The following is a 26,903-nucleotide window of genomic DNA, read 5'->3' on the forward strand; positions in this document are numbered from 1 at the left end:
TGGCAAGGGCTACAGACAAGCATTTCTCCAGATACAAGGTAAAAAGGTAAAGGAGCCTTGGACGGTTAAGTCCAGCCAAAGGTGACTATGGGGTGCGGCATTCATCTCGCTTTCAGGCCGAGGGAGCTGGTGTTTGTTCACAGACAGCTTTCCGGGTCGTGTGGCCAGCATGACTAAACCGCTTCTGGCACATGGAGGACCATGATGGAAACCAGAGCACACAGAAACACCATTTACCTTCCTGCCGCAGCAGTACCTATTTATCTACTTGCACTCAACATGCTTTCGAACTGCTAGGTTGGCAGGAGCAGGGACAGAGCAATGGGAGCTCACCCTATTGCAGGGATTCGAACTGTCAACCTTCAAATCAGCAAGCCCAAGATGCTCAGTGGTTTAGATCACAGCCACAGATACAAACACCGCGCTAAGTTACTGATGAGTGTAGCATCGTCTGAATTGACCTGGTGCATTAGCAACGAGGATGTGCTGTCAAAGCCAATTTTCACTGTCCACATTCAGCCCTGGAAGATGTGAATTGATAGCACTCGAGAGAAGCGTCAAACATTAGCCGAGTTTATTGTCTTCCTTACTAAAACCTGCTTCACTTATTTCAGAAAACCAGGGATATGTTACGCAATGCAGGGGGGCAAGGGCAGCTTACTGCATGGAAAATGTAAAGTGTGCATTTGGCCAATCCTCTGAGATAGAAAGTCTATGGGGACACTTTACTTTGTGTGCATAGCAGGGAGGCTGCATCGCACCATGCATGCAATGTTCCTAGTTCCGAGAGGTATGTCAACCAGATGTAAGTAACCCATAGTCCAACCTACACACTGGTGGGATTAGAAAATAGGGCCTTGAGAAGACGGAAGTTCCAGTTTCCAGTTACTCCAGAGCCTCTCTTTTTAGAAGTTAAGCTCCAGTCTTAAAAGATGCTGCACAAACCACAGATTGGTGGGGTTTGAAATTTACTTTAGATGAGTGCGATTGGAGGGCTGACAAATAAGTAGAGAGGAAGGGGAGAAAGATGTGTCGGGAAGCAGGAAAAGTGGGAATAAGGGGGGGGGGAGGAGCATGGAATGACCACTTCATTTGTGCGAGGCATCTTCAGTTACTTGCCAACGTTGCACTTTTCTGCAATGACTTGGTTCCTGGTTTGTGGCAAACTGCCCTGGATTGCATGTGCCAGAGGTTCATAGAATCATAGAATTGTAGAGTTGGAAGGCTGCCAAACTTTGGTCTGCAAGCTTCCATTCCATTCCTTGGAAAGGCTATTGAACAGTAAAGAATATCTGTATTTGACACTGCACTTAATTCGTTTTTTTCCTGATGACAGAGATCAAGGCTGTTTTGACCAGCTTAGCAAAAAAGGCTAACAAGGTTTTGGCAAAGGGGCCATGATTTTCATAATATGGCACTGATGCAGTCAAATTTTTCCTTTTAAAAAAATTTCCCTTAAAAATTCACCAGGTAAGTGTAATTTTGCTGAACCTGACATGAGAAACTTTATACTGAACTTCAAAGAACTTTGCTCCCCCAAATAGGTACATCAATCACATATTAAAGTATGTGTATGTGCTTTGATCTGTCATATTCCCCCAAAAGTTTACTAACTGTTGCAACGAACTCTCCAGCAATTTTCAAGTGGCCATCCTCCCATTAAAAAAAAAATTGATAGTGGGGTTGCGGATCTCCTTTCAGCACAGGGTTGAACTTAAATGATTCTCCTGTGGTCCCATTAATAATTGCAATGACAGGAGATCTGTGGCTCTCAGAACTGTCATGGGAACAAATAATCTTGCCCTCGAGAGAGAAGTCCTACGATTTATTTGTCCCTTTGTGATCCTATGACTCATATAAAGCCGCAAAGCAAACCAGTCAACCTTGAATGTGTTTTTCAAAACATGATAACTGCTAGAGTTAAACATTCAGACCTTTGTGCAGCTAGATTGGATTAAAAAACGCTTGTGCAGGAAAAAACGTGCAATGGTTGGCTGGCGTGTTTGGTGTCCAAAAAGTGATCTGTAAGCAGGGCGGTCCACCGCTCAAAATGAAGTCTTGAAGAGGGGTTTGAAGGGAACTGAAGCAGAAACTGATGGCAGGAGCCCTATGTGGCATGTAATCCACTGGCAGCAGTCAAATACAACATTCCTTGTTTTGCTAGAGTGGGCATGCAAGGGAATGTTTGGTTCAGCCAGTCGAAACTTCCTGTTCCTCCTGGCCTGGAGCATCCTTCCTCTTGCATGTGACCAGTGGTGGGCGTGACCTTTCCAGACCTGGTAAAAGGCCAAGTCACGCAGCCACCTCCCTCTCTTCGATCGTTTTCGTCTTGCAAACTTCCTGATTCACCTGGACTGCCAACAAGCAGTCCCCCAGGTTATCTCCCATGTCGGGTAAACCTGTTTGTACATGTTTGTAACTTTAAGCCTAAAGTCTGCCTTCAGGGATCACACTGTGCTATGCCTGACCGTGAGTAAAACTACATTTTTTTGCTTATGAATAAGACTGTTGTGTCTTTATTCTTTTAGGAGGGATCAAAGGGGTCTTACCTGGATAATAGAACATATCTCAATCTGGGCAAGCCAGATTGAATTGTTGATTGTCTTAAGAGGCTCACACGAGCCTGCAACCAGTTTTCTGCTGCGTAAGAAGGGGAATGCACTCTGCTAAGGGAAGAAGCTTGCTAGCGCAAGTTAGGAAGGATAATAATAATCAGTATATCCTCTCCTGCCACCCTCAACATTCCCACAACCATCCCAGGCACAAGGTGGGGAATAAGACAAGAGTGGGAGAAGGGAAGACAAAGAGGGACTGATGAGCTGGTTTGGGGGCAGAGGAATGTGATATCTAAGGTATGGGGAAGGGGTAGGGTCTAGGGGAGGAGAGGTAGAGAAATATATATAACAGAAAACCTGGAATAAACCCAGACTATCTGGGTCAAACAGCGACAGCTGGCAAGGAGGGTGCCACAGGGAAGGACAGCTGCCATCCATCCATGACCTGCAGACACACAGAGAGAGGAAGAGAGAGTGTGTGTGAAGCCTTCTATTTCCAATATGTTGGCAATTCTATGGCGATCACCCTTGGAAACCTATATGTTCCTCTCGTACCCATCTTATAGAGGCTGGAGCCTGTTTCTCACAAATGTCGCAATTGCCATGTCTTCCCCCGCTGCCTTTTCTCCCTTCTGTGTGGTGTAAAAGAGCATTGCGTATCATTACAAAACAAACAAACAAACCCAGAATGCAGCGGTTTTGGCAACACTTTCGTTGAGTATTATTATTTGTGACTTTTTATTTTTACCCTTGGTAGCTGATGTTTACTAGAGCCAACGGCATACATTGTGTCCTGCAGGGTTACACAAGGAAAAAATGCCAGGATGTTCGACTGTGGGGATCTCTCAAGGACACGCACCCCCACACCACTACCACCACTACAGTCATAGCATTTGAGAGTGGGGAAGACAAAGGAAAGGGAAGAAAATTAAGGTGTGTGTAGAGGGGTGTGTGAATGTGATTGATCCAGTTGTATCTACTTAGGCTGAGTTACGGGTGATGAGGGTTGGGTTTAAGAGGTTGAGCTAGAGAGGCTTTGTTGAAAGGCTAAAGAGGGATCTGAAGAAATAGTTATGTCCTCACAAACATAATTGAAGAAGATCGTGCTCGTGCTCTGGTCCATGGGGTCACGAAGAGTCGGACACGACTAAATGACTAAACAACAACAAATTCTGGACAGCAAGGGAGACTGAGGCAGAGCAAAAAGAGCACGAGACTGTCAAACAGTTGAGGGCGGTACAGTTTCAGAATCCAAAACACAGTCCTCAGGCCCGATCTGGCCCTCCTAGCAATTCATCATGTTGGACCCCAAATAATTTGACTGTGGAAACAAGGTACTATGGAGAAACCATGGGCAATGCAGATTTGAGCGCTCAGGAGGGAGTGCTTCAACATATCGTGGGTTCTGGCAATGACCAAGTACAGTGGTACCTTGGTTCCTGAACGGCTTGGCTCCCGAACAAATCGGCTCCTGAACATTGCAAACCCGGAAGTAAGTGTTCCGGTTTGCAAACGTTTTTCGGAAGCCGAACGTCCAACACGGCTTCCGATTGAGTGCAGGAAGCTCCTGCAGCCAATCGGAAGCCGTGCCTTGGTTTTTGAACCATAGCGAGACGAATGGACTCTTGGAATGGATTAAGTTTGAGAACCAAGGTACTGCTGTACTCAGGAAACACTGGGGCAGATTGGAGTACTTCCTGTTTCCTGGCTGCTGGGACTGAACCTGTGACTTGTCTGCGTGCAAGACAGATGCTCTACTACTGAGCCACAGCCAATATCCAAATATAATGCTGCATGTAAACAATGGGTAAGAAAGAAATTCCAGTGATTTAGCTGATTAATTGGTAGGATTAATAATTAAAAACAGTTTGATAAAAAGGTGTCCCCAATTAATCAGGCAGATTTTGAAATAATTAGCCATTATTTCATTAGTACATAAACGCTGAGTATGTGTCATCTTTGAAAAGCCACCAGTCTCCCTCTCCCAGTGCAGGTGGAGATACATCTTCTAAAATAGTGCATTTTAAAAACAGAAACAAATAATACATTTACTTCAGGACTGCTGCTTTTATGTCAATGCAAATTTAATTGATTTATTAATCAATATGCAAAATTGATTGATTGACTACAACTCATATACATAGCTGTATACATGTTGCAAACATGTGATTAGAGTACTGAGTAATCCTATACATGTGCAGTCCAAAGTAAGACATATTGAATTAAATGGAGTTTGCTTCCAGGTAAATGGGTGTAGGACTGCACCTTAGATTTATGTAATCTGGGAGGGTGGGAGACCTTAAAAGTGGGGTCGGCCATGTGGCACTCTTCAGATGTTGCAGGACTACAACCCCCACCATCCCTGACTATTGGTCGTGCTGGCTGTGGTTGCTGGCAGCTGGAGTCCGTCAAAAATCTGGAGGGCCCCAGGGTGACTTTAAAAAGTACAGTGGTACCTCGGGTTAAGAATTTAATTTCTTCCGGAGGTCCATTCTTAACCTGAAACTGTTCTTAACCTGAAGCACCACTTTAGCTAATGGGGCCTCCCGCTGCCGCCGCACCGCCACCACGCAATTTCGTTTCTCATCCTGAAGCAAAATTCTTAACCCGAGGTACTCTATTCTTTCTTTCTTTCTTTCTTTCTTTCTTTCTTTCTTTCTTTCTTTCTTTCTTTCTTTCTTTCTTTCTTTCCTTCCTTCCTTCCTTCCTTCCTTCCTTCCTTCCTTCCTTCCTTCCTTCCTTCCTTCCTTCTCTCTATCTCTATCTCTATCTCTATCTCTATCTCTATCTCTATCTCTATCTCTCTCTTTTACTGGATTTCACAGTTCAACATGACCAAACCGAGCAAAAGTTGCTGTTCAGCACAGCAAGGGCAGAAATTCAGAGTTAACGCCATGTTCGGCCTTCGCTCTTTTACCACCCGTTGGAGCCACTCCTTGAAAGAGCCTTGCTCCACCCATTTAACAGCCTCGTTTTATTTATTTGTTTGTTAATCAGATTTATAAACTGCCCTTCATTGAAATATCTCAGGCCGGTTCCCAAGATCAAAACACAAGGTGCAAAAGTACAAATAGTTAAAACACAAACAGCAGAACCATAACTGTCCCCCCTCCTCCCACAAACCCATTTAAGAGGCCGTAGAATATGAAGCAGCCCAAGGCCTGACTGAAGAGGAACGTTTTTGCCTGGTACCCTAAAAATATATATAATGAACCTGTGATCCCTTGCGGCTCGTGTGGTTTCTCACAACCTCCAGCAACGGGGAACAGGCCTGGCTTCTGGTTTGGGCGCCTCCTCCACCTCACCCTGTTTGCAGCTATAATAGAATTGCACCAAGCAGCTGTCCTTTTAATTGGGTCTAGCTAGCCTTCCAATTTCCCAGGCTGCCTTGGAGCAGGGGCCGGGAACTGTTGGCCCTCTGGATGTTCCCGGAGCACAAATCCCACTCACCCCACACGCACCCGCATCATCGGCCAGGCTCACTGGGGCCAGAGTTTCTGGAGGCTCGCAGATTTCCCCACCCCTGCCTTAGAGGGAAGCGAGATCGGGGGGGGGGGGCATTTTGAGAAAGCAAAAGGTGGCTGGATCCAGCCTCTCTTGGTGCTGCTCAGAATGCTGGGACAAGGGGGGGGGATGAAATCAAGGGAGGACCAAGGCGGGCTTTAGCACGGGGGCCCTGGCAGCTGCCCAAGGATGCCAGGTGCTCGCGCCAACCTTGTATGTGGAAGATCTGCTTCAATAGCTGGATTTGAGATTAGGGCACATAGTTTACAAATTCCTAGTTATGGACTATTTCTTTCTCTCTCTCTCTCTCTCTCTCTCTCTCTCTCTCTCTCTCTCTCTTCACCCTAAGGAAAGGTAGGATCTTCCTAGACGTGGGGGTCAGCTCAACCTGCCTTTGTGATCCACGTCTGTGTTCTTGTGTGTGTTTGTGCCTGCCAATTTATTAGCGTTATTCCAACATTGTGATGCAGCAGGAGTAAGGGAAGCAGATGCTCCTTGGTTGTAGTCTTTATTGTTACCTAGAGACAAGCTACTGGCGTTTTCCCAGCCTCTCTCTCTCCCCCCCCCCACACCCGCCCACCTCGCCGCACACTTCTCTAACTCAGTTCCCTCTGCATTCTGCAAAAAAGAGAGAGGGAGAAATTTATGGTGTGCCCACACCATTTGTTTTAACTCCTTCCCGCTCAGATGGCAGAAAGGCAACCAACCGGGGTGTGATTGGTGCCAGGGCTCCCTAACAGGATCTGGGGTTGTTGTTTTTTTGCTTCCAAGACTCAAGTGGCCGTGCAGGCCTGCGCGCCTGCCCCAGAACATGCACAAAGTGCCTTCTCATCTATCGAAAGAGAACTAGACAAATTCATGGAGAATCAATGGCTCCAGTTGGAGGCAGAAATGCTTCCGTATACAGTGGTACCTTGGGTTACATACGCTTCAGGCTACAGACTCCACTAACCCAGAAATAGTACCTCAGGTTAAGAACTTTACCTCAGGATGAGAACAGAAATCGCGCGGCGGCAGCAGGAGGCCCCATTAGCTAAAGTGGTGCTTCAGGTTAAGAACAGTTTCAGGTTAAGAATGGACCTCCGGAACGAATTAAGTACTTAACCCAAGGTACCACTGTACTAGTTGCTGGAAACCACAGGAGGAGAGAGGGCTCTTGCACTCGAATCCTGCTTGTGGGTTTCCCACAGGCATCTAGTTGGCCGCTGTGGGAACAGGATGCTGGACTAGACGGGCTATTAGCTTCACCCAGCAGGGCTCTCCTTAGGTAATTATGAACTTGGGTAATTCTGAACTGAGAGTTCAGAATTCCTGTCTCAGCCTTAGACAAACTGCAATTTCTCAGCCCTGGTTGTTCCGTCTGCAATATGGGGATAATTATGTGGAACAGGGTAGGGTGGGGTAGAGGCAGGGGCGGAGGAAGGGGGTGCGGTGGGTGCAGGCTGCCCTGGGTGTCACCACTGAGGGGGGTGACAAAATGGCGGGCGGCACTCACCGCGGGGCCTGCAGCGCGCCTGAGCCACGCGTCTCTCCTGGGAGAGACGCGGTGGCTTGGGCGCGTGCTGGCTCTGTGTTACCCAAACGGTCCGCCCACTGCCTGTCAGGAGCTCATCCTACACTCGAGTAGGACCCTGGCAGAGACACATGCCCAACTGGCATGTTCTCTCCCTCCTGTTCAATCGTTCGGGAGCTTTATAAGCTTTCTTCTGCCCAAACATCACAGTGAACGATGCCAACCGACACCCGCACACTTAGGGATCCGCAGAGTCTGCGCAGTTTGCGTGACAGACCTCAGCAACTCAGCATTTTGGCTAATCTACTTTGTTTACATATAAACATACATGGAGCACTGCAACGTGGCTCCCTCTCTCTCTAGCATCAGGCAGCAAAGAGAAAAAGAACAAAGGACAATAGTCCCACTTCACGGAACACAGTAACACAAACATCCTGTCTCCGTCACTTCTCACTCTGTGGAGTCAAAACATACACCGTCATGTGATAGACAACAATACCATGACTGCAATCATGGAGCAGGAATTCTAACACTGCCTCCCCCCCCCCCTCAGCTGTAGGGTGGCTGAGTGGGAGGTGGCAGGCAGACTCCAGAGGCCCTGCAGTGCGCCCCGCCCTCGCCCCTCCCCTACCTATGGGTAGCTCGCTCTGCCCCTGAGCGTGTTGCCCCAGGCGCCTTCAGTGGCTTCCTCTGTCGCTGGGTAGAGGAGCTATATTTCAGTAGTACAACAAACCCCTTGGCATGAGGGGGAAAGTTCCAGGTTCATTCTGCAGCATTGTCAGTTAAAGGATCTGGAGAGACAAGAGACCTCTGCCCCAAACCTTGAAGAACCATCGGAAGACCAAGTAAAATAAGAACAGTCCCAGCTGGACGAACGGTCTGGTTCTGCATAAGGCATCTTTGCAAGTTCACTACGAATCCATAGCAACCTCTCACAAACCTGGAACTGGGGGCAGGGGGAGGTTTGGAAGTTTCCATGTAAACTTAAAACCAGCACCTGTTATGTTCAGGAATTACGGTTGTAGTAAGTGGAACGTACTCGCTGTCATCGTTTTGATGTTTCCACGGTACTGAAAGAAGCGCTTTGATCATAGGTTGCCCCTTATCCCCCAGTCCTGATTACAAAATGCCACCTACCTTGAGAGCTTAATTAGAGGAAGGTGTGGTATAAATAGAATGCCATTGTGCTTTGACATTTCAAAGAAGCCGTCATCTAAGGATAGTCCTCAAAGGTGTTTTCTGGATGCAATAGTCTCACCAATGCACCTTGTGGCTGTTCCTTTGGCGCCCCCAGTGCAGACTCCAAAGGACAGTAGCTCTCAGGGGACCTGGAAGCCCATGCCCAGCCGGACAGGGAGGAGGCAGGAGACAAAGGAACTTTCCTAGTGTTTAGATCCCACACATTCTTCTCCACTAAGCTCAAGGTGGCTTACTGGTGGGAGCTGGAAGTCAGCAACAGTTCAGCTCCTTTTGTTCCACCTTTTTAATACCTACTGGAAACTTCTTTATTATTGTTATTGTTATTATTATTATTATTCTGCCAGGTTTATGTAGACAATTAAGAATATGTCTTTCTATAATAGCAAGCCGCTCTCTGATTTTAAAATTTGTATTTGGTTTTTATCATGTGTGACAGTTGCTCTGGATAGTGGTATATAATTCCATTTATAAAAGGTAAAGGTAGAGAACCCCTGGCCGTGGCCCAGAGATGGAAATAAGATAAAGTTCCTACCAGAGAAGAATGACAGGTCAAATTGATAGATTATGCTGAAATGGCTAAAATGACCGGAAGAATCAGAAATCAGGAAGGCCAAAATTTTAATAAGGAATGGGGAAAAAATTATAATTTATCTTAAAAACCATGGTAAACAGTTAAAATCATTAATAAGATTGGAATAACACTTGTAGTTTTTCGACACAGTGGAGAGGTAAAAGATGTGGATTCTTATAAAAGATGCAGGAGGAAATGATTAACAATAGGACCCACAAAGGGGAGGAGGGAAGTGCTGGAGATGCTTTGGAATCTTGTTTCTATGTTGTATGTTGAATATGTTGAATATGTGACTGTAAAATTTTAATCTGTCAGGGATTCGAACCGCCGACCTTCTGGTTGGCAAGCCCAAGAGGCTCTGTGGTTTAGACCACAGCACCACCCGCTGTGGTCTAAATTTATAAATTGATATTTATAAATTGATATAGTAAACATCTAGATGACTATTTGCTCCCCACACATGAAATGGAATGATCCAGAGAGTATTTTGTGATTTCTCTGGGGGACTGGTGGTGCGCAAACTCACTTTGCACAGGAATGCCCCTGTGCTGTATAGCCCGATAAAATCCTTAAACCAACCCTGCGTTTTGCTGTGCTCAAAGCTTATTGGGTTTCGATGGGTTCAAGCTGATGATGTTGTATGAGAAGTGACACTGTCTGTATGCTTGCCATGGACCCATGTATACCCTTCTACGTCTTCCTTTTTAATAGGTTCTTACAAACATGCTAGAAGTCTCCTAGAATCCCTCTTCTTTGAAGACTGTGCCATCCGTAGAAAGGTGAGTACACAGCAGGGCAAGAGAATGCAAGGGCTGTTCCTTTGTTTCAGCACTTCCTGTCAAACAGAAGGGATGCCCTTTGATTTTAGATGCAGCCGAGCCGCAGGTTTCCTTCTGCCTTATACTTAGGCCTAGTAACCCTTCCATTCACTCCAACTGCACAAATGGCATGCTTGCACAAGCCGTTCCTGCCAGGGAGACCGATGACCCTTCCAGGTGTTTTTGGGGGGGGCGCACAACTCCCATCAGCCCCAGCCAGTATGGCTGGTGGTAAGAGATAATGGAGGGTCTCATGTTTCCTAGCCTTGATTTACACAATCCACATGCTCAAGCAAACAAGGTGTCTCATCCTGGAAGTTCCCTGTCTGGTCCAAACACAAAAGAGTGTGTGTGTGTTTTTTGTGGGTGTAAAAAATGGGTTAAAGTATTTGAAATGGCTCAAGCATAGCATGCCACAATCCAGTGTGGGATTTCTCATTGGAAATAGGTGCTGGGACTCAAGCCTAAGACTTCCCCCTGGAGATCATCCACTCTAGTCCTAGCTGTGTTGGGGGCAGACTGAGATCCCTCATGGGGGAATATATGTCCATTCCCTCCCACACACCTCCTTGGCACACATAAGGAATTTTGGCTGGGTTCAAAATGCATTTGATGGTGCCTGCAATTGACCACGAAATCACAGCCACCTTCCTCTGACGCCCCTCTAGGGTTCACATCGCATCTTAGAATTTGGTTCAATTCCTAGTATGCCATTGATGCCAATGGTAGGAGTGTGTTGTTTAATAACGCAGTGGCCAGTTTTTGTATTCTTTGAGGTCCTGCTCTCCTTTCGATGATGGTTCAGAAGTGTAATTTGTTCGTGCTTGCTATGAGTGGTCAATCTCAGAATAGGTATCAGCTTGGGGCATTGTTTGGAAAACTCAAAGAGATATGTAAGCTCTAAAGTTCAGTGTGACTCGTAAATAAATGTATAGTGTATTGATCCCAGCAGTGAGTCTTGGTCGGGTTTGGTCATTCTGATGGTCCGACTCTGACCTGCTCTTATCCTGAGACTTCCAGGGCCTTTTGCAGAAATGTGGCCTATTGCCTCCCCTCTTGCTGACTGCACACGCTTTATGCTACATCAGCTCAGATAGTCTCAAATACTGTACTTTCTGAGAGCACTGATAGATTTCTCTTGTTTGGGCTAGCTTGTAATGGCTAGACTGAGGCAGGCAGGCAGTGAGTAATTTTATCTCATTTCTAAATCTGTTCTTGCAAGTTTTCTAATGCAACACATATCCACAAAGATAGTACAGTGTTACCTTGGTTGTTGAGCGGAATCCGTTCCGGATGTGCGTTCGATTTCCGAAAACGTTCGACAACCAAGGCGCGGCTTCCAATTGGCTGCAGGAGCTTCCTGCACTCAATCGGAAGCTGCATTGGCCGTTTGGCTTCCAAAAAACGTTCGCAAACCAGAACACCTACTTCCGGATTTGCGGCGCTTGGGAGCCGATTTGTTTGACAACTAAGCCGTTTGGGGACCAAGGTACCACTGTATCTGTATTCTGCAACAGCAAAGAAGGTGCAATGTGTTGGAAATTTCCATGGCCTTTTGAATAGGAACCAGTCTTTGAAAATCTGATTATTCTGAAGCGAAGCAATGAGTATGGCTATTATTATTTTTCTTGGCAAGGCCTTGCATGCATGGAACCGGCTGATGCAACAGCTGTAGTAGACTCCACCCTGTGACCTCTCAAGCCAATTGCTCAATCTCTCCCCTCTCCTGCCCCTGGGGCTCTGCCCACAGATCACAAGCAGGGTCTGCTTTATTTCTCTTGCTCCTGTTGGATCTGGACCCTGGCTGCCATAAAACTCAGGTGTTGCAAGGTGCTGACATGCAGCGTTGCTTGAAGTTATTGACGCCGTGGCATTATCAGTTTTTCTTTCCATTTTCTCCACCCTCCCTTTCCCCCCTTTCTTCCTCTCTTCTTTCCCCCCACCCCTTTCTTCTTTCTCTCAGCAAGTTTTTATGTGATTACAAGCACTGCATGGTAATTAGTGCTAAACTCATTTGCACAACTACAGTTAATTGGCTACAACAATTAATTAATGTGTTGGAAATTTGGCACCAGAATAAAAAAAAAAGTTTTTTTTTCATCAAACAAAAGACAGAAGTTAAAGAAGAGAGATGGACAGACGGAAAGGCAAATTGAGTGTGCTTGGATCCCCCCCCCTCCAACAAAAAACAAGCTTCTCACATTGTTGTTTCCAAACTACAGAGTCCTTCAAACTTTTGTTTTGTATCCGTCACCTAAAATGTTTTAGTTGTCTATTTTCTCTTCCATACCTTATCTGTTTTCTCGCTCCTCCTTTTTTTTTTATTCCTTCTTTTATTTTGTATTTCCTGTAAAAAAATATATTGGGGGGGTAATTTTTATTTTTTTTAATTTTTTTTTACAATTTAAGCAAACTCATTTCACTGATAAAATATAGCATGACTAATGACTGGAGCATGTAGAAATCATTGGGAGAATGTCCTTGGAAGACGAATGCATTTTCAGCAGAATAATTAACTTAATTAACAAATTCACATGCATATTCATCAGGCTATTAATGTCTTCTCAGCTCAGCTTGATGAACATTGCGGTAATAACAATCTCATTTGCATACTGCATTCTACTGCTATCCAAAAAAAAAAAAAAATTAAGCAACATACACAAACACACAGAAAGGAACAGGCTTTTCCCCCCTCCACCTTCTCCTCCCACCATCTTTCCCTTTGCAACATACACTGTATGTTTAGAATGAAGTTGGTCAATTTCAGCTTACTCCCTATGAGGCGGGAGCAGGCATAAGTAGTCAACTGTATCTCATGTATGTGAGGCGTGTGTGTGTGTGTGTGTGTGTGTGTGTGTGTGAACTTCCCCTATGCCTGTCTCTCTCTATCTTCCCTATCTCTCCCTAGGGAATCCTTGGCACGGGTTCCAACTTTTTCTTCACTCCTTCCCCCTGCTGCCAAGCGGCGTCAACACAAAATTGCCATTTTCCCCAGCTCTCTACGGAGCAATCTTGAAAAGCAGTAAGGTGTGACGCCAAAGGACTGCCAACTCGGCAGCAGTGCCTGCGGAGAAACCGCAGAATGGAGGCAGAGAAATAGGGATGGCTGGTGGTGGGTGCTGGGGTTTTTTCCTCTCTCCTCTATATCCTACACACACACACACACACACACACACACACACACACATTACTGGCGCGTGGAGCACTTGGGAGGAGGGGTGGCGGTGGGGGGAGTTGAGAGAGAAAGAGTGGGGGGGGGAAATAACGTAGCAGCTGTCGGCCTAATTCCACTAACACTCTGCTTGTGGTCATATTAGAAAAACAGATTATACTCCTTTGTGGCACTCATTTATTCCTGACATACGTTAACATTCTATATCTTAATTCTGCCCGCCTTTCCTCCGACCAGTGGACTTTGGGCAGTTGCTTTTTTTCCCCTGTCTCTCCCTTCCCACCCAGCTGGGTGTGTCGAACAAGCTGGGAAAGCGAAATGGAGCGGAGTGTCACACCGCTTTCCCCCTCTCATCGTAATACCGGAGTTGCTTGGTTAAAGTGATCGGTTCAGGACGGACAAAGGGGAAAGGGTGGTTTCGCATGAAACGGCGTTAACCGGTGGAACTCACATCCACAAGAGCTGCTGGAGGAAGGCCCCCAGCTTTGGTGGCTCTTTCAAAGGGCATGGAGGGTAGCTCTGTCAACGGCAATCAGCCACGATAGCTGAGTGGAGCCTCCATCGTCGGAGGGAGTCTACCTCTGTATACCAGTTGCTGAAGGGCAAATCCGTCAGTTGAAATAGCCCAGGCATAGGAAAACTCAGCCCTCCTGATGTTTTGGGACTACAACTCCCATGATCCCTAGCTAACAGGACCAGTGGTCAGGGATAATGGGAATTGTAGTCCCAAAACATTGGGAGGACCGAGTTTGCCTATGCCTGAAATAGCCAAAGCAAAATTCAAGTATTCTAAACATGCTCAGCATTATTTAATACATTGGACAGTGCGTTCCCATGCATGTTTACTCATAAGTAAGTCTCGCCAGTGTTCTTTTTCTAGAAAAAAATGTGTTTTATATATATATAATACCACAAACACCTCCCTCGTTCTCTTACAATGGCAATGGTGCCCACCTGAGAGGTGCCGGAACTGAGATCTGGCTGAAAAAAATCCCTGAGTCTCACCATGTTCACTGGGGCTTACTCCAAAGTATGCATGCATAGGATCGTAGCCTAAGCAATGGGCTCTTCCCAGTGACCTGTTTTATTGAGCATTCATCCTGATGTGCTTCCACAAAGGTAAGAGCGTGTCTGGTCTTTATTTTGTTCCAGTTTGCTTACAAGGTACAGGAGAGGAAGGATGCTGTCTGTATGCCCTGCAGTGTGGGCTTCCTGGAACTATCTGTCAGGCCACTGGTGGAAACAGGAAGCTAGACAGATCCCTCAGGATGCTTCTTACGTCCTGTGCGCTGGACGGTGCTACCTGTCATTGACCACCCAAAATGTTGGTTTTTGTAACCCTATAAGGATGCAAGTTATTCACTGCACCTCCCTCTCAAGTTAGGGACCCAAGGTGTGGTTTGAAGGCTCGCGATGCAGCAACCTTAAAGCTAAGCAGGTCCAGCTTGGGTCACTGCTTGGTTGGGAAGACCACCCAGGAATCCTGCATACGCCCCCTTGCATGCCGTTACAAAAAAGAAGGCGTGTGCAATGAAGATGTGACTCAGAATGGATCCAGGCCAAAAGCTGAATTAGTGAAGACATCGCTATGCAAAAAAACTCAAAGGGGCTGGGGTGGGGGAGCAGCAAGATAGCCATTTGGGCAAAGGGATAAGGGAAGAACATTTACCACAGCCCTCTTGTTTCCATAGGCCCCAGCCCCATAGCGTTTCCACCTACTGTGTTCAAAAATCCAGCCTCTGAGCATTTGTGCAATGCCTTTAACAGGAGGCAAAAGTGTGTGTGTGTGTGTGTGTGTGTGTGTGTGTGTTCGTGTTACCCCCAAAGGAAGGAAGCTTTCTTTTTGAGGGCAAGCCCATTTTCTTAAAAGGATCGCTATAAAGACAAAGTGTCTTTGTCTTCTTCAGAGGTTCCCCTTCGAAAGGTAAGGCATTTTGTTTTCAAAGGAGCGTGTACAAAGTCGATGGCATCGCAATGATCGGTCCCCTTAATTCCTTCTGTTCTGGCAGCTGGCCCAGAGGATGAAATTCTGACCAAGCCAGTAAAACTGGGGCTGTTTGGCAGCCCTGCTGAGTGCATACCCCTACGTAACGCAGATGAACTGTGCCGTTTGCTGTCCTGGGGTATCCAGCCCTGCCCTTGGCTTCCATCTCTTGCTTCTTCTTTTAATTTTTTTTTTTTTAACATGGCGCATAATTGGAGGCTGAGACACAGATGCACCAAGCGGCAAGGCACACTTGCCTTGCCCATTCTTGCCCGTTTGGCATCTCCGTTGACGAACGGATCGCCTCGGCCTTGATCTCCCGCCCTCCAGGTTCCCCCGCTGCAGTCTCTTCCTGCCTGCTCTATCCATCCCCTGGGGTGCGCCTTCATCTTTCCTCTCCCCCTCGCTTCCTAAAGCATCTGATGATGGTTCCTCTTGGCTCTGAACCAAGAGTCACTCCAAATTGAACCAGATGTTCCCTCAGCCTCCTTTACAGCAACTCCTGCTTCCCCATCAGTGCACACTGCCTCTCTCCTGCCCCCACCTCCACCCCTCCTGCGTTTTCTCATTCTGGTTGCAAAAGAAGGGGGAAGGGAGGAATTCGCAAACACACAGAGAGAGGAGTCTGAGGGCGCGTTGGAGTTATTTTGCATGGGTTTTGGTTTGAACTGTGGGCATGCAGCGTCTGTGGTAGAAATGTTCAACAAGATCACAGGCCGCTGACGCCTCTCGAACATTTCTTTGTGCTTCGTGGGGCCAAACTGGACACGATGGCTAGAAGACCCGTGTCTGATAAGAAGATCACTGTGTCCTCATCGGTGCCACTGTTCAGAGCACAAGAGAGAAGTTCCCTGCCCCTAGGAGCGTACAATCTAAAGTCTGGCACAGAGGAAAGGGGGGCATGAGAACTTAATAAGAACCTGATGGATCAATGGTGCATCTAGTCCAGCATCTTGTTCTCACAGTGGCTGATTAGATGCCGGTGGGGAAACCTTCAAGCAGGCCCTGCGCCCAAGAGCTCTCTCCTTTCCTGCAACTGGCATTCAGACACATTACTGCTTCTTGTAAAGTGGAAGCATAGCATAGCAATCATGGCTACTAGCTGTCTATTGCCCTGTCCTCTCTGAAGGTAGCCTTTCTCAACCTTGGGTCCCCAGATGTTTTTGGCCTACAACTCCCATCATCCCTAGCTAGCAAGGCCAGAGTTCAGGGATGGTGGGAGTTGTAGTCCAACAACATCTGGGGACCCAAGGTTGAGAAACACGCTTTTACTTGACCCAAATTTTGACCGTATTGTTTAGCAATTAATTCCCCCGGAACCAAGAGCTTTTCTTGTCATTCCTTGGCTGCGCCTTGCCAAAACCCGGTCTTCCCCACTGAATCCGATCCCATCAGATGCATAGAAAATCTGAGGAGAGGTTTTCTTTAACCGGGCATCATTCCTGCAGGTAAGATTGGATTTTCGCAACGAGCAGCCACTTTTCATACAGAAGGTCCCAGGTTCAGGGCAAGGGGAGATCCCTGTCTGAAACCCCGAAGAGACAGCAACGGAAAACTGAGATGGCATTAGTCTAGTTGAGAGATGACATGAGTTTCTAGGGTCTAAAGCCAGGTCTGCCTCAGGACTGTATAATAACATTTTGCAGTTTAAAAAAATGGATCCTGCCTCCCTGGTTGGGGCAGATCCACATTTGCGTGCCCAGATGTGCAGGCTGCCATCACATATCCCTTGACCTTCACTCATCCACTCAAATTGTAAGTAAATAAAATAGATTCTGAGAATCTTAAATGTCACCGTCATGTACAGATTTTCTGTCCCAAGGTTCCTGTCTTTCGTTGATTTTCACCGTCCTGCGAGCTTTCTAAAAATGCCCAATGTATCTAAATTCTCCTTTCTAAAATATCAGGTCCCCTAATTTACTCAGCTTTGATGTCTCTTGCTGTCTCTTGAAGATGCCCATATATTTTGTCCCTCTTAAAACGTCTTTTATGCGAGCGTGCCAGCGCTTATCGACTTCTTTCCTATCCTCATTTAGATCATTAGCCCTAAGGGTTTCTTCAGACGCTGTGTTTTTAATGAGTTAACATAAACCATTTTACATGTACACATAAAAACATAACGTGTGGAAGATGCATGTTTTCCAACACATGTATGACACAGTATATGAAGGACTGGCCCAAGATCATTATTTACTGTCTAGGACAAGACGAGAGAGATAAAAGTGTCCGCTTCCAACCCCATTCCCCACATCTAAAGTATCCAAGGCTGGTCAATTTGTTCTGGCACCCAAAGCAGAAAACCCCACAAGCAGCTCCTCTTGGGAGTAAAAGTACAACAATAGAATAAAATACCAAATAATTGCCTTTTCTTGCCCCCCTCCCCAATCAGCTGCCTCAGAGAGCTGCCTCATTCTACCTAATGCAAAGGTGGGGAAATTTTTTTTTCAGCCCAGGGCCCTGTTTCCTTCTGGGCAACTTTCCAAGGGACACTTGCCAGTGGTGGGTGGGGCCAGAGGCAAAAGTGGGCAGGACAGCAGGTGTGAATTTTACCTTTGTGAAATGGCGCCATCATCACACGTCTTTAGGTGCCAGGCAAAAGCATTTCTCTTTACCCCAGGCATTTGGCCATTAAATAATCTAGGACCTGCTAAAGCTTGGAAGGGGGAGGTCTTATTTTATTATTATGCTGCTTGTTGTTATGCTTTTTATTATGTTTATTATGTTTTTATTATTGATGCTCCGTAAACTGTGCTCTTAATGTTGTACACTGCCCTGGGATCTTTTGATAAAGGGTGGCATATAAATTGTAATACTACTACTACTACTACTACTACTAATAATAATAATAATAATAATTCATTATTTATACCCCGCCCATCTGGCTGGGTTTCCCCAGCCACTCTGGGCGGCTTCCAACAAAAGATTAAAAATACATTAAGACATCAGTCATAGTTACTTATTTCCTTGACATCTGATGGGAGGGTGTTCCACAGGGCGGGTGCCACTACTGAGAAGGCCCTCTGCCTGGTTCCCTGTAACCTCACTTCTCGCAGTGAGGGAACCGCCAGAAGACCCTTGGAGCTGGACCTCAGTGTCCAGGCTGAATGATGGGGGTGGAGACGCTCCTTCAGGTATACTGTAATAATAATTACTGTAATAATAATTACAACCAACTGGTTTTTGCACGCACACCCCCCTCATTCTTTTCTCATTTCCTCCATTCATTTATTGGGGTTCAAGGACACATCCCAGCCAGGGGAAAAGCACTTGCAGAGGGTGCGAAGCAGGATTGAGGAGCGGGTGTGGCTCAGGAGCTGGTGTGCCCATGGGTTAGTTTTCTGTGGCCTTTTTTTGATCTGCATGGTGCTTAAATCCGCTGTGCCAAAACACAATGCAAAAGCTACACTGTGAGAGAATCTGCCATGGCAAGATTTGCCAGCACCTGTTTAGGTTAGAATTCTGAGGGGGAGTAATTATCTTAGCTATTTTATCCATAAGCCACCTTGAGTCCCTGTCTAGGAAAAAGGTGGGGATATAAATCGCTGACACCTGTCTGTCTTGGGAGACAATGGAGGAGTGAAGTCAAACTGTTGCAGAGTTACAGTTACATACACTTCAGGTTACAGACTCCACTAACCCAGAAATAGTGCTTCAGGTTAAGAACTTTGCTTCAGGATGAGAACAGAAATCGTGCTCCGACGGCACAGCAGCAGTGGGAGGCCCCATTAGCTAAAGTGGTGCTTCAGGTTAAGAACAGTTTCAGGTTAAGAACAGACCTCCAGAACGAATTAAGTACTGAACCTGAGGTACCGTAATAATAATAATAATAATAATAATAATAATAATAATAATAATATCTGCAGAGACCAATATGGCACTGACATGTTTTGACTGTATCAGCTGAAAAGGGATATGAATTGTTGTTGTTACTACTATTACTATTACTATTATTTCTTTAAATGCTTGTTCACAGTCTTTGGCTTTAAACTGATACGGTATAACTTTGCAAATTGTGTTGGGCGGTTTCGTTTCGTTTTTTGAAAGGAAAGGCATTCGATAAATATAGTTGGCAAATGAAATAATTAATAATCTCCTGCCTAAAAACCTTTGCTGGACCTCTCTGCAGCATCTCCTGCTGTCGGCAATTCCCCGGCCTATCGCATCCATTGCCCCCACCCACCCCGCACGCTAACAGTGTCGAGTACCGGGTGGTTCGCAAATGCCCCAAACCCATTTGCTAGGCAGGCAAGCTGCCACGCGGCCAACACACCTAGCGCACAGCCGAGCAGGAAGGCCTCTTTCCTCCCAGATTCATTACATGCAGGTGTGATGCCGCTGCTATCTTCCAAATGTGCCTTATGGGCCTGCTGCACTCCGGCAACAGGGAAAAAACGAATTTGGGGCACGCTTTACATAATTACGTGGAAAGGCCCGGAAAGACCTCCGTGCCCAGCTTCGAGGCTGAAACTCGGTTCTGGGCAACTTTTCCAAACGCATTTCCCACCGGGGTCGCCAGCACTCTGCCTCCGCTGATTGTCCTGTGCCGAGACCTGTTGCTTAGCAACAACTGGTACATTCGTCCTTAATAAATTGCTGGCACGGCAATGGCCAAGACTGCAGGGAGGGGGCGAGAGGAGGATTTGATTTGGGTGCCATTTTTTTTTTTAAAAAAACGGAACACCATGTGGTTTGCAAAAAAAAAAAAAAAGTGGGGGGGGGAGGTGCGGAGAAAAGAAAGGAAAATGCAATCTGTTGGCGCAGACTGGCTAGGCTGAGTCAGCCCACAGACTAGACAAGATCACCTTTCCATCAGCTACTTGAGAGCAACTGGGAACAGGATTTGTGCAGGCTTGTTCCAAATCTCTGCTTGCTTTTTCTTATGTGTGTGTGAAAGAGAGAGAGACAGACGGACAGATGGACTGAGGTGTGATGGGTTTATTCCAACATTACCATCCAACGGGTGGGGAACCGGCCACCCTCCAGGCATTCTTGGGCTACTACTCCTATTACACACACACACCAACCATTGACCATGCTGGTTGGGGCTGGTGGGGGTTGGGAGTTAAACAGCAATGTCCCAAGGTGCCATCAGACCTGCCTTGGTTGTATAGGTGAGGGTCTGCAGCCTGCTTCCCCTGTGGGTCAGGCAGGTCGTGTGCCAGGAAAGTGCTGCTTGCTGCGCAATGAAGCCAACTTGTGCAGAAACCAACACTGGACACAGCAGCCACGCCCAGAAGTGGTTTTCATCGGCAAATGCTGCTGCAAAAGTTCCATCCAGAGAGTATGATAGACCTCCTGTGTCAGCAATGGAGAATTGGGTGGTCCTTCTGTTAGATTCCAGTTCACCACAGCCAACGGTCAGGGAAGATGAGAATCACAACTCAACTTCAGGAGTGCCGTGGGTTCCTTTGCCTTGATGACCGTGAATGAAAGTCAAAGTACACCTTATCAGCAACCTTATGATCAACTTCTTTCCTCTTGTTGCTTTTGTAAATTTCACCTGGTTAAACTGAGTACCTGAGCAGTGTAAAAAACCGAACAGCAGGCAATGGGATACCATGGCAGCAATGCAAGCTTCTCTAAGGCTCCAGTAGGCTAGAACAGTGTCCAGGTGCCTTATTCTTTCTGCTGCTAGCCCACAGGGTTCCACTAGGGTTTGCTAACTAGCAAGACTATCAGGCCAACTTTGGGTCCTGTGTGTTTAAAACTAACTCTGGTTTGTTTCTTAGTTTTTGTGAAAAGTACCTTGAGTTCACATACATGCTACTGAACTGTGTTTTCCCCCTAAAGCAGAATGCTTCTGTTCTGTTCCTCTTGCACAGAAAAGAGCTCAAGGGCTCAATGAAGTTTGTTCCCAGTCACCTAAACCAGGGGTGGAGGTCGCCAGGTATTGCACCTTTGACCACCAGCCATGTTGGTTGGGGCTGATGGATGTACAACATTTGGAAGGCGACAGGTTTCCCATCCTTAGGGGTAGCTCAGGTGGTGCTCTCCAGATGTTTTGGATTACAACTCCCATCAGCACCAGTCAGCTTGGCCAATGGTCCGGGAAGATGGGATTTGTAGTCTAAAAGTCTGGAACATTTGATGTTTCCTAGTGCTGGCCTAAACCATAGTTTAGGTCAGTGTTTCCTAAACTTGGGTCTCCAGCTGTTTTTGGACTACAACTCCCATCATCCCTAGCTAGCAAGACCTGTGGTCAGGGCTGATGGGAATTGTAGTCCAAAAACAGCTGGAGACCCAAGTTTGGGAAACACTGGTTTAGCTGATGATATGGGACTGATGTGATAGAAGACTTCCCTCATTGCTTTTGGTCCTATTTATTCTGAACAAATATTAGAAAAGAGCTGCTTTATCCGTATCCCAGGCAGAACGTTTCATTCATCCATAGGTTACAAAATGGACTTCTAAAGCATGGTGGTCAGGAAATCTCACTTCAGACTGGGTGGGCCCAAGACATGTTGTTGTTGTTGTTGTTGTTGTTGTTGTTGTTGTTGTTGATTTGTTATTGAATTTATATACTGCCCTATACCCAAATGTCTCAGGGTGGTTCACAGAATTTGTTGCCTGAGATGAAGGACAAGATGGCACATGCACACCCACAATGAATAAAGGAGCTCTCTGGATGGGCAACTGAATTTTCCAAATCCTTAAATGCATCTGAAGGCAGCAGATTACCTTACTGTGTTCAGGACAGGCTGTGTAGCAGTGCAGCCACAGTTCTGCCCTCCAACACTTGGCCACTGCTTCCTGCCCACCAGTTTCTGCTGCCAGAGGCAACTGCCTCTTTTCTGCCAAATGGTAGGGCCAGCCCTGACTTCAGATATCACATTGCAACATATTTTGCATCTGTTCTCTTCTGCAGTTCTGTAAAACAGATACAGGGGTCAGAAAGTGATGCTCAAACTCGAGAGTGATGCTTTGAATGTGTATAGCATCTTTCATTTGGATCTCTGTCTTCAGTGGAGCTGTGGCATTGCGACAACATATTTTGCATGCCCCTCTTTCAAAGCTGGCATTTAGGAGGTAGGTAAGCTGGTACTTGAAATTGAAACTATGTGCTGTTGGTTGCAGTGGCTCAAGGATACGTGAGAGGCACTCTGCCCATGTTCAGAAGCTCTCTCTTTGGATCACTGCAGCTGTATAGCATGTGGTGTTTGGCACTGAAAACAAATTTGGCTGTGGAGGCAGGCTAGTTTTGATCAAGCCCTGGAGAATCACCCCCACACCCCTCAACCATCATTTCCTTCAAACATGCCAACTCTGTCTTCACCCCCTTCTCACAGAACAGCGAAGCAGCCACCCTAAGGAGGCCAAAGTGTGGTAAATTCTTGCCACGTTCCTTGCCTGCTGGAGGAAAAAGGAGCTGTCGGATGAGCTGGGGGTTGGGAGGGGGGGGGAGAGAGAACAGGGAGAAAGATGCGATATTATTGTTAGCGTTTGACTGGGTCCCTTCTGCGCCTTGCCGTTCATTTAAAATTCCGATTTAAAAACCAAAAGAGGCTCTTTAAAAATTTCCACATTAGCATGCCGTTTGTATGTTAGGCCAAGATGCTCGGGGATGCTTTTTGGCAGAAGTCGCCCTCTGACAGCTTTTGCCAGCAATAAAACAACACATGAATAAAAGAAAGTCGGGAGCGCTTTTCAACAATTTCTTCCCAATATGCAGTGTGCAAGGCGGCGCAAGGTTTGAAGGGCATCAAGGCCTGGAACTCTGTCCATTGTCTGCATTTGCAAGGACAGGGGGTTCTCTTGCGCTGCTATGGAATGCATGATTTTTTTACAAAAATAAAATAATTTTATTGCAAGGGTATCAAAGGCAGAATTCCTCCCTTCTCTCTCTCTCTCTCTCTCCCCCCCCCCATTTCCTCCCTTTCCTCTTTCCCCTTGGGGGAATCTCTTACTTCTTCATAAGGACAGATGTCTCTTTTGATGAGGACACGAGGATTTGGCTGCCTTCCTGGGCCAGCCCAACTTCATTAATGGGCTTTCGTGCAGCTCGGGAACAGGTGGGGTCGGAGAGCGAGCGTTCTCCGAAGGATGTCGCGCCACATAAAATACGACGGTGCTGGCGGGTGGGTGGGAAGAGGCTGGCAGACGGCAGGGCAGAAATGAGAGCTGGCGGGGGCTGTTTCTCGCACACACACCCATACGGCCATTTGCACAACCAGCACACACGGTTACACATCTTGCTTTGCAGCCGAGATATGGGGGATGCCTGAGCACGCCCAATTCCAGCATATACATATATATATATATAGCTAGTGCCAGGACTGTATGCATGCCCTGCAAACTCCTCTCCTTTCAAAATTCCGCAGCACAAACAGAAACACTGAATTCTGCAACCTGCATAATCTCCAGGCATTTGTGTAACTTTGCATTCTTTTCCTCCTCCTGCTGCTGCCGTGGAGGGGAAGGAGCAGGGAAGCAACCCCCTGCCAGTGGTAGCAGCAGGGAGGCTAAGGAAATAAATATGAATAAAATCATAGAATAGATCATAGACGTTGGAAGGGACCCCAAGGGTCATCTAGTCCAACCCCCTGCAATGCAGGAATCTTTTACCCAACATGGGGCTCGAACCCACAACCCTGAGATTCAGAGTCTCATGCTCTACCGACTGAATTATCCCAGGACTATCAGAAGTTTAAAAACAGTAGTGCATAGTATTTTATTTTATTTCCCACTCTTTCCCATAAGTTCCTGGGTTATGTTACGACACCTAAAAAATAGAGAGAAAGCAATTAAAACAGTTTAAAACAACTAACAACCACAGAAATAAGGTGGATCCTAAAAACATACTTCTCGGGTATTGCATACCCTTCAATATTTCTCCTATGAAAATAGGGACTTCCCTTTCCATAATGATAATTTTACTATTTATACACTACACATCTTACTGGGTTGCCCCAGCCACTCTGGGTGGCTTCCAACATATAAAAAAACATAATAAAACATTAAACATTAAAAAAACTTCCCTATACAGGATTGCCTTCAGATGGTTTGGGGATCGGATAACTTCATACCCTCCAACATTTCTTCAATTAAAATAGAGACATCCTAAGGAAAAACAGGACATTCCTGGATCAAATCAGAAACTGGGACTGCTTTGCTAAATCAGGGACATCCCTGGAAAATAGGGGCTCTTGGAGGGTCTGGTATTAAAGGCCAAAACAAAAGAGGTGTGTAGTCAACATCCACCCAGAACTGTATAGTGAAGCTGCCTTTTCTTGGGCTGCTGCCACCCCCTCTAAGCTTTGGAGGGTGGTGAAACAACCAAGAGGCCCCCCTCCAATTATCTTAGCACCCAAGATGGTCTTTTAGGGAACCACAGACCCATCTAGTCCAAACTCCTGCAATGCAGGAATATGCAGCTGTCTCATATGGGGATTTGAACCTGCAACCTTATCAGCACTGTGCTGTAACCAACTGAGCTATCCAGGTGGTCTTTCAGGCTTGGGGGTGCCTAAGTCATTGAAGGCTTCAAACACTAGCATGAGTACCTTGAAACGGGGGTGGAAACGAACTGCCAACCGATGCAGCTGTTTTAAAAGACGGGTTGCGTGGGTTCTAAAGAGAACGCCAGCCAGTAGTAAACTGGCCACTCCTTTTCAGGCCCGTTGCGGTTTCTGAGTCGTCTTCATGGCCAGCCCCACTCAAAGCTCATTGCAATAATTCAGTCTGGAAGCCGCTAAAGCATAGGGTACAGTGGCCAAATCATTTCGGTCCAAAAGGGGTTGTAGCTGGCGAACGAGCCGGGGCTGGGAAAAGGCACTCCTAGCTGTCTAGGCCACCTGAGCCTCCAGTGAAATTCTTGAATCCAGGAGCATCTCCCAAGCTGCAGACCTGCTCCTTCCGAAGAAGAAGAAGAGTTTGGATTTGATATCCTGCCTTTCACTCCCTTTAAGGAGTCTCAAAGCGGCTAACATTCTCCTTTCCCTTCCTCCCCCACAACAAACACTCTGTGAGGTGAGTGAGGCTGAGAGACTTCAGAGAAGTGTGACTGGCCAAGGTCACCCAGCAGCTGCATGTGGAGGAGCGGGGAAGCGAACCCGGTTCACCAGATTACGAGACTGCCGCTCTTAACCACTGCACCACACTGGCTCTCAGAAGAAGAGCAACCCCACGCAAAACATGCTGTCTCCCCACCTCCCAGAGTTGAGGACTCGGGACACGCAATACTTTTGTCTGCTCAGGGTTCCGCTGCAGTTCATTGGCCCACATCCAGCCTATCACCGCCTCTAAGCACCTCTTTGCATTGCGGTTAAAGAATTTAAAGTGGACTGGCGATGTGTTCTTTCAAAATCGTAGGAAGGGCTTCGGATGCCAGCAACACCATTTTCTTCATTTGGTGCGGGTATTTTATTTTCAGGATAAACAGGACTCCATTTTTGCATCTACACAGAGACGCCACTTTTAATTGTTCTCTGAGACATGGAGGGGAAGGAAAAGGGGAAACCAGGACATTCTGGGATCAAGAAACTGGGACAGCATCTGTAATTCCGGGACTGTCCCTGGAAAATAGGGACACGGAGTGTATTTTAGGCCCAAAATGCTCCTTCACAATCCCTTCGTTATAGTCGCTTTTAACCGTTTGTCCTTGTTTCTATCTTTTTAAGTGTCTATGATATAATCACCTTTTAATTACTAGTTTTTATCCCTTACCTGTTTTAAGTCTTATATGTTCAGTTTTACCGTATATTTTATCTTATGCTGGTCTGCAGCTGAAATAAAGTTCGATACTGATACAGAGGGCATGCAACTGCTTCTACTAATTCAAATAGAATAGAGAGAGGGACATTGCTGGGTGCCACCTGCCTATTGCAGACACTTAACTCCCAGTCTCTTGATGACATCTACCAGCGGCTTCAGATAGATATTAAATAACATGGAGGGCTAGTTGGAACCTGGCAGGGCACCACAGGGCAACTAGTGACTCTCTGCTAGTTTGCCTCTTGGTGGGCAGCATTCCTCAATGGTGGTTGCTGCTCCATGGGATCTCGTAGGATAGAAGGAGAGGAGACCAGCAGTAGGTGGAGATGGAGCCAATGGAAGGCAGCGCCACACCTGATTGGTTGTAAGACAGAGGCAGGTGGGGGGGGGCTGGCCGAGGTCGGTGCCCCATTTGCCCTAATGGACCAGCTTTTTCTGCCATTCCTCTCCACTGTGATTGTCAGTCTTGATAACAGCCTTATCAGTACAACACTCTCTGAGTGGCCCTAACTGGCCCATTCCGCTCCTGGTTTCCAAAGCCGTGTATCGATATCTTTAAAGACTCCCGTGTACAACCGTGCCAGCTGAATTTCAGTGTCGCCAAGGTACAGTTGCCATGGCACAAATAAAGTTATTCATATTCCATCAGCCGCCTCCTTCTCAGGCGTGCTTTGGGCCCAGCATCTCTGAACCGTCTGGAAATGCTGGCACCGGTTCCAGTCCTCGGTGCTCCCACGGTGAGCCGGCACGCATGGCAGGCCGCAGTTTCATTAGGATGATTGATTCCTTCAGTAGCTCTCACACAGTGGGGCCTCAGCAGCTACCAATGGGGGGGTAGGGGGTAGGAGGGAAAGTGTGGAACAGCAGCTTCCACAA

The sequence above is a fragment of the Podarcis liolepis genome (assembly GCF_965112155.1).
Source record: "Podarcis liolepis genome assembly, chromosome: 13".
Classification (NCBI taxonomy): Eukaryota; Metazoa; Chordata; class Lepidosauria; order Squamata; family Lacertidae; genus Podarcis; species Podarcis liolepis.